Source organism: Drosophila takahashii, chromosome 2L, assembly GCF_030179915.1.
Source record: "Drosophila takahashii strain IR98-3 E-12201 chromosome 2L, DtakHiC1v2, whole genome shotgun sequence".
Lineage (NCBI taxonomy): Eukaryota > Metazoa > Arthropoda > Insecta > Diptera > Drosophilidae > Drosophila > Drosophila takahashii.
The window spans coordinates 19,326,536-19,335,817 of NC_091678.1; positions in this window are offsets into that span (position 1 = coordinate 19,326,536).

The following is a 9,282-nucleotide window of genomic DNA, read 5'->3' on the forward strand; positions in this document are numbered from 1 at the left end:
CCCTGATTAACATTGTCAATTACTAAAATTCAAAGAGTCTAATTAACCATATTTTGAATACCTAGTTCATTTTTATTTTTAAGATATTATGAAATGTATTGATATTTATGCACTAAAAATTCTTTTAGTTTGTAACTACAGCATATACGAAATTGTTTTTGCCTTGAGTTTTTAACTTCAACTTCAAATTTGAATTGTTAATAAATGTGTATCAGAAATTCGCATAAATCAATCAACACCCAACGGTACTCGTACAACGAGGGCATAACGGAAATTCGAATAGGGAACGGGGTTGCTGCACAATTTCAGGGACAAATCTGCGGAATACCAAAACAAAACCGAGCTCCCGATTGAAATTAAGGAATCATCGAAGATCCGCCTCGAGGTCGTCACACATTGACGCAATACGAGTGCTGAGAGGTCTGGGAACTTGGAACTGAAAACTGGGTATCTGTTTTGCATTGATCTCTATGAACCGATAGCAAGAGTCATTGCCATCACGTGTACGCTGCTTACTTATTAACGCTAGGAAATTCCCCGAACCCCAGAGAGAGACTCCGAACATTAGAGAGCCATTGCAATCGATCTACAAGATTACGAAGTTTCTATTACTCATTTTAGATATTACTTAATTGCCAGGTAATCGAAATCAGCAACCGCTTTTGCGTGTGGTTCCCACTAATTGGGTGTTATACAAGAAATTGGTTCTTTACAAGATAGTAATTTGAAATGATATAAGGTGTTCAGTTTAAAATTGGTTTGTTTGCTTATTATCCTTAATAAACTTTACATATGTATAAGCAATATAGCTCTTTTGTTATTTTTGATTTGGAATAAAATAGTTGTAGAGTATTACATTTTTAACTTTATTTCGATCTTAAATACATTTTAATGGACAGCTAATACCAAATTTATTAACAGCTGCTGATGCAAATGAAAAAAAATTATATTTTTATACTCCTTGTGGCATGCGAATGTCGTTGAAAATTCTGCACATAACTATATTACCCTATGCTAGGGGCAAAAAGAAAGAAAGACCTATGAGCCGCCAAAAGCTGTTGGGCACACGATGCGCCTCGTTTTGCAGGCATTTAAGCTGAAAATTGCTGCTAAAATATTTGCACACTCCACAAGCTCTGAGTTGCAGTCGCAGCTTAATGTTGTTGTTACTGGATGTTGTTTCGATGGTGTTGTTGTTATTGCAGTTGCTATTGCTTTTGCCCAGCTGCATTGATGCGTCGGCAAATGTTTACCCTAAGCCCATAACTGCAGCCTGCTCGCTCTCTTCCCTTCTTTTTCCCACATAGTTGAATGGAACCACTGAGGAAAATAAAGATAGATATGTATATATTTTAAGGAACTTTTATGTCACGTTTAATTAATTGCACTCTTTTTCGAAGTCAAATAATCTCCGAGGGAGAGAAATTGGCAAAATAATATTATATCAATTATCAATTTTACCAGTATTGCATGGTAAAAACAATATGCGTATGAAGACCAGAAAGTTACCAAGCGCATTTCGATTTGATCCCGACTTGTTTTTTTTTTTGTGTGTACAAATTAAATAGTAGTCGATCGCTTAAATTCTGACGCCTAACCTGAAATTGTTTTTTCTTTTCTTGTATTATTTAGCAACCCTTGTGTTTTTCCAAGTGTAAGCTATTGCTCTCAACAGCGATCTATGTCTGGCATACAAAATGCATCTAATTTTGGGCCTAACGACAACTTGTCGCTTGTCATGGCCTCCTGGCCTGAGCCGCGATGTTGTGGTTGTTATTGTTGCCGCTGCCTCATCATCATTTGCAACTGCTGGCAGCATCAGAAAAAAAAGGCAGCAGCTGCCTCACTTGGGGATCAACTTGTGGAGATCGCCGCGCTTTATTTGTGCAGCTTTTAGCTGCGCCTCGTAATCGCAGCTCATAGATCAAAACAGGCGAGCGAAACGCGTGCTAGCTGCCTCTCTTTCTGTCTGCACACAAAAAAAAAACCCAAAGAATATAAAACTTTAAAAAAAGTTTAAAAAAGCAACATATTTATATTATACTCAACTGTCAACAGCAATAACTGAAATATAAAATACCTTTATTATTTTTAATTTTATTTACAAGCTTCTAAGAAGACAATAAACATCATTTTATATTTTACTTAACTAAATCCAATAAAATAAATGTAAAATTATAAGATCATTTTGCTGTAAGAATCGGTGGTTCTTGTTAAAGCCTCTCCAGAAGATCTTCTAGTATCGTAAGGACATTCAACTTTTCTTACCGTGTGGTAATTTTGCATAACATGGACAGCGACTTCTTTTGTTTATGTGAACCAAGTCCAGTTCTCATCAAGTTAAGATCAAAGACGCGGTAAAGAGAGGGGCACATTCCAACGCACAGCTGTTGTCTCTGTCGCCCACCCACGCCAAAAAGTTTTCCCACTGGCCGAAATGACAAGAACGGCAATTCCCACAGTCGGAATTTTCCATTTTCCAGCCAGATTCCGATTCCGGCACACTCAAATTAGCCATCTCATTTTCGCTCTGATTAAAGGTAATTTTCAAATTTTCCCAACAACCCTGCGACACCAGCAACAACAACTGGCCACCAGTGATGGAGGAGGTTCTAGGTACAAATAAACTTTATAAACTGGTTAGGTACAAATTTGATCACCAGAATTTTTTAAAACAAATTCATAAAATGATTCATAAAAAAGTTAATTTTTGGTTTAAATTAATTTTCTAAATTTAATAATTCAAATTAAGTACTATAATAGAGAACATAAAAATAAAATATATTTACATATATTATAAAAAGTCATCGATATTTGTTTTACGGTTCTTGAAATACCTGGAGAATGAACGCTACTTTTTTCGATATTCTCTCCGATTCAGCCCAACCTGAAATACTTGTATATTTATTTTAAGGTCCTGGACTCAACTTTAAATGCGACTAGAATATTTATTTTTTAAATAAAAAAAAATATTTTATATATATTGGTGGTGCCTTGGTACCTGGTACCTTGGTAAGACAAATTATTTTCCCATCTCTGTTAAAAATAAAACAGCAACCGCTACAACAGCAGGCGGCAACTTTGGCACTGCAATTTCGATTTCGCCTGTCGTCTATTTAATGATTGCGAATCGGAGCAGGCCCAACAACTTCCCCCTCCCTCGTCCCACCCTTGCTCCAACAAGATTTCTTGACCATTTTCTGCAGCTGGGTCTGCGGAAAAGTAAAGGAGGAGAAAATTGCCGAAACTAAAACCAGAACGCGTGCGCATTGAATTATGCAGAAATTTAAACCATTTGCCGCCAATCAATTTGTTTTCCTTGCCATCTGGCTGGATTTTCTTCCGTAACTGATATAATAGAACAATGGAATGCAGATCGTATTAACAATACCATTATTTTTTACACGAAAAATATACAACTTTGTTGCAGCTCGTTAGCCACATTGTTGTACTTTTTATCTACAAAGTTAATGTAGTTTTGATTTTAAAATTTACCCAATCATTTTTTTTTAAATAAGCTTACTGTCAAACATAGACATAAAATTTGGACAATTTCTAGCTCGGACTTTCAATAAATTCAAATAAATATATTATTTTTGTCCAACATGACTTAAATCTATTCTAACTGCAAATTTATTATCTAAATATTAATATTAAACCTTAGTTTGTTGCGACGTCAAAAAAGTCTCATTTGGAAGTCTCATTTTCCATTTAATTTTTAAATTCATGTATTTTATACAAAACGTCTTGCCAAACTTCAGTGGATTTTAAAATTTCTTATCAACAGTTAAGTAATTCAACTGGACAAAACAAGTTCTATAGAGCATCTATTTTAAAATAAAATATTAATTAATTTAATTTTTCCAAATTCTTCAATGCAACGTTCCTATTGTTCCTATAACTATCGTCATCTCAAATTCTTAGAATTCCTTTCCAGCAGTAGATCAAAGAAGAGCCGAATCGACGTACCAGAACATAATTAAGCACAAGTTTCAATTGTAGCTCCGTCTGGGACATATGAACGCGAAAGGTGTTTCATAAATATATGTGTGGCTGACAAACAGGAAGCATCATCATTATAAGCCCCTTTTCCCGCTTAAAAGTGCTCGAGCGGAACTTGGCCAGAAGGGAAAAAAGAGTTCTGTGCCGGAATTTATTTGATTCTTCGCTGGCGGAGTGCAGAAATTTCAGTAAACCTGCAAAATTTATGCATGACAAAATCATTGAAGCGTTTAGTTCGCTGAAGGAGAGGGGGAGACCGGACAGAAAGAGACGGGTAACCCTTGCTTAAGGGAACTCTCTCACACTTGCCGAACCCCCTCCATTGTAATGTGTTGTAATTTGTTGCTGTTGCTGTTGTTAGTGCTTCCTCTTTGGCATACTTAGTGCTAAAAGAAAAAAAGTTAATTATCTTTTTTTTCGTATCTCTCTCTCTTTTTTTTATCTGTATGTGAGTCGCTTTTTTGTAGTGATGGCATGCCCAACAGCTCCATTGGGCTATTATCCATGGGCTTTGTGCTATTCTTCGGGAGATTGGTACTTTGTGTGTTCGTTTCTTCTTCCATCCGCTGTGCTGGAACTTCAAGGGACTACGACTACGTAGAGTCGGCGGCCTGGTTCATTGAACTGTTAATTGTGGGCAAAAAAATGGGAGAGAACCGGGAACGCTAGGCGGTGTGAAAGGTGATTTTTCAAGGCTGCCTCCATGTCCGGCCCCATAAACTCTCCATCACATCGTTCCGCTCCACTCACTTCTCATTCTCATTTTTTGTTAAACTTTTTTATGAAAGGTTTTCTCTTGCTTTAGATTTGAAAACTATGAATTAGATTGTTTTTTGGGGTGGGCTTTGAAGTTTGAGGTGCTAATTAGACCGCTCTAATTATTAATTTGCCGCCTTACAAAAACAAAAACGTTTCACTTTGAGCTACGGATTCAATGCAGTTTACATTAACACATTTTTTGTAACTTTTTGATGTATTATTCCCGCACCATAGATGCCACTAAGAGATCACGGGTTGTATAAAAATTACCCCGTGAATTCTTCCAGTGCCATTAACTGTGCCGAGATTACACGATTGAAAATCTTGTTCTTTGTTTTCACTTTATGATTTATTTATTACTTACATATTAACTAGGGACCTGTTCAAATCTTCTTTTAAGTTACAGAATCCTGGAAATAGAATCAATAAAAGAAGAACATGTTAAAACATGGGTCTATAAATCCATCAACACTGAAACTTAATCTTTACCTCTCATCGCGTACAACTTCCGTCATACTTGGAATCTTAATTCTCACAAAGTTTCAGTTCTCCCATAGAGGGAATTAAAACCCGAACACCTTTTGAGATTCTATCCCACGTTGTTTAAAACGTTGCCCCCGACTAGTTCACCTGCTTGGTGAACTTCTGATAAGGTGGCTTTGATCTATCCCACGATTTAATCAAAAACGCAAATTTTATTTTCTTCTTTTTCTGCGGCATCTTAACTCGCGGAAGTCGATTCTGCGCCATACATATATTTTCTGGCCCTCTTCATTTCCATTCATTGGGGGCATGCGTGGGAAATCCATGTTGCATGTTCCACGGCTCCAACTGCGGTTGGCCGCATAATTTGCTGTGAAAATCATTTTGCGGCTGCGTGTTGCATAAAATTACAATTGAAATTTCTTCTTTTCGCTTCTCCTGCACAGTGTTTTCCATCTTGTTTGCGGCGGGCAGAGCCAATTAAAAATTATAATGGTGGATAAACTAATTAGGCAGCGAGAGATTAAGAGCATTTCCATGCTCTACTTGGTAATTGGGTGGTAAAATTAATTTTATTAAATATTCCGATGGGATGGGAAAGATATGAACCCAAGGAAAAGTTCCAAGGGTAGTTCTACATTTTTATGATTATATTAAACACTCTTATATTTTTTGTTTAGTCTAAAATTATTTAGTTATTTATTCGAAGTAGACTATCGCTAAAAAATACTCCCGAGGGCATGTAACCCCAAATTGACTTGTCGTTGGCCAAGCAAATTGTAACATCCAATTGCTTTGGACATCTGTGACCCCTGGGACCTCTCATTATAGGGGCACTCTCAGCTCGGAACTCGGATCGCTGGGAAAACGTCGCCAGTCACGAAGAAAGCTCCGATTTCGTTGCCCGTCTCGTTTCGTTTCATTTGGCTTGATTTTTGTTGTTGTTTTAGGCCAATTTATGCAAATGCCAAATGCTGCTCCACTTGAGGTAATTGCCACTCGTTTTTTGGCTCTCGAACTTTTTCGTTAGTTCGCTTATCAGGCAACGGTAAATCAGTACGTCAGTGGCATAGACATGCCGCGCATGCGCCGTGAGGCGACAGCCATCAATCAAATCGAGCGGCCCGCAATCAAAATACGAGAAACAAACTCGAGCCGAAACAGTTAAAAATCAACAGCTGCCTGTGTTTCGGACTTCATTTTTTATTTCCCCCCTTTTTTTCTGTTTTTTTTTTTCGCTTTTTATTTGAGCAATCGCGTGTGTCTCTGTGGCCGATCTCAAACATGATTTTTAACGACAAATTTACGCGCTTAATCTCGACAACAAAATATGCAAATGTGAGCGGGACGAGGAACAAGGAGCGGCCGGAAAATAAAAAAAATAAAACAGAGGAGGACGATCTTTTACGATTCACCATGTTCATTAGCGCCAACACTTGAGTGGCAAGCAGAGGCGAACAAAACTCTTTAGTGTTTAAGTGCGTTTCATTAATTGAAATGGTCAATTTGTTGCCAGCGATAAGAGAGGAAGCTGCAGACGCTGTAAAAGAAGCTGTTCATCGCAGATTGCAAGGCAAGAGATGTTATTGCATTGATATTTCCACGCTGCGTCTGAATCTGAGTTGCAGTCGATCAAGTTGCCCTAGATGGCCAGCCATCCGGAGGAGTTTGATAGTTCTGCTGGCTGTTCCCGGTGGCGCCAGCAGACTCCATTCATCAGCCAACTGCGACAGCACGCCATCGAGTGGCCTTACATGCATATTTATAGAAGGCCAGGTAGTCGAAAGGCTAACACTCTATTAACTAGGATTTATGGTTTGGTAACGCACGAAAAAATTAATTCAAATTGTTAGCAATTTACCTAGATTTAAGTAAAAATTCTATTCTTAAAGTTTTAAATTATTAAGATCTCAAATTTCAAAATGTTAAGGGTTTTAGTTATACCAAAGCTTTCAAGTAGTAAAGTTTCAGAACAAACAAAATATTAGATGTTAAATTAAAAATATTTTAAATAATGTAATATTTCAGTAAAAATTCAAGTCTTAGAGTTTTTCATTACTAAGATCTCGAATTTCGAAAGGTTTATGGTTCTGGTCATATTTAAGCTTTTAAATACTAAAGTTACAGATCTCAAACCCCAAAGATTAAGACAAAATATTGGAACATAAATCAAAAATGTTTTAAAAGAAAATTTGCATATTTTTTTAGATTTTCTAAGTTCCAAGTTCAATTAATTTTCTTAAAAATAAATTACAATAGTCAAATCAAAGGGGAAGCAGATACCATCGAGCTGAAGTGGGTAATGCGACTCCCGCTTCCGTTACGTTAAAAATCCCGTCAAGAAATCGTGGTAACCCTCGTCAGAGCGTGTGACCCACATACGGATGCGGACCACAAGTCATGGTCATGGCGACAAAAACTTCTCCCAACGGTAAGTGGTCAACGGAAACCTCGGCCCCTCCCCCTCCTCCCCCCCTTTAACTAACTGTTTATCTAGCGGATTGATTTTACTCTTCCTCTTTGAGATCTTTGGGCAATAATGCCTGTCAGACTCTTTCCTCCCACTTTTCTTTTCTTATAAAGGTACATACGTACAGAAAAGCACACTCGAAATAAATGTATCTTTGAGATCTCGGCTTGTTCTAATTGTCCAAGATGACAATGCAGATTGGGAGGGTAACGGTAACAGCACGCACACTCCAACCAGAAAACAGAGACGAGCGACGGACCAAGTCCAACTGGAAACCAATTGGCATTTCAATCACGCATCAATCTGGCACGTTTTTATGATGCAGATCACAAGGCGAAGCGAACGGGGCTGAAAACAGCAACATCAGCTTGAACATGATCATGTTTCAGGCTTTTTTTGCAGAACGAGGATGACGAACTGCAGTCAGTGGAAGTGGAGGAGCCGGGACTCCTTTTCGAAAAATGAAAAATGAAATTTTTATTGGTCGGTTAAGTTTTCGTTACATTTCGTGGATTGTTATAAATTTCATTGATAATTGCCATATATTGATGGCATGATTATGTGCATGATTGTCTGATTGTTACTGTTTCGTTTGCTTTGGTTTTGGTTTTGTTTTCTACGTGCGTGGCATATATGCACTGCAAAAATTTCTCATTTTCTGCGCTGATCTTTCCCCTTCTCGTTTCGTCTCGTTTCGTGCTCTGAAAATTGTTTTCGACGAAAATTGTTGCACGAACCCAAATGCAACCGAGGGAGGTAAGGTGGAGAGATATCAATATGGGGAATATGTAACGAGGATATCTTGCTGCCAGCATTCCTACATATACAATGCAGGCATGTAAGTCGGTTCTTATTAACCATATATAGGTCAGCAGCCTCTGTTGCATGCCTCTTGATTGAGTTGCAAGAAATGAATTTCATCTGGGGGTAATTCGCATTTTTACGATGAAATTAAGTTGGGTCTTGCAATTGTTTTCGGCCCAACTAGATCCTCCATTCGATGTGGCCATATTTTTCCATGGATTTGAGAAATAAATCCCTCGTTTCCATCTATTTTTCCTTTACTTGACTTCGCTTGGCAATAAAAAAAAACTTCACCATTTTTGTTTGCCAATCCAAAGTTCCCATGCCTCTCCATTTCTTGTTAATCATTCTGTCTATCTTTCTGTGTCTTTTTGGCTCATAAATTCCGGCAAAACGAAAGAAAAAACTCCCATAGGGAACAACTGTCAGGGGACAATGTTTGGAAAGTCGAGCTCCACAAAACTGGCCGCCGAAAATGGCTTAATAGTTAAATTTAATGCTTGGCCATAACTAAAAGCTCAGGCTCAAGACAAACTGCCGTTCAATATGCAAATGTGGCCAAAACGGAGAGAGAGGCAGTAGCAAGATCCGATTGGATCCTCTGGTTCCTCTTTTTCCATTTTCCCGGGTTTGTTAAACAAGTCTTACCTGCGACTAGGTTCTTATCAGCCGCCTGAGTCGGGCCTTTCAAAAATAATTGACAACTAAATGGACCATACAAAAGTCAGTGAATGGCGTGAAAAAGAGGCATTCAATGAGGCCGA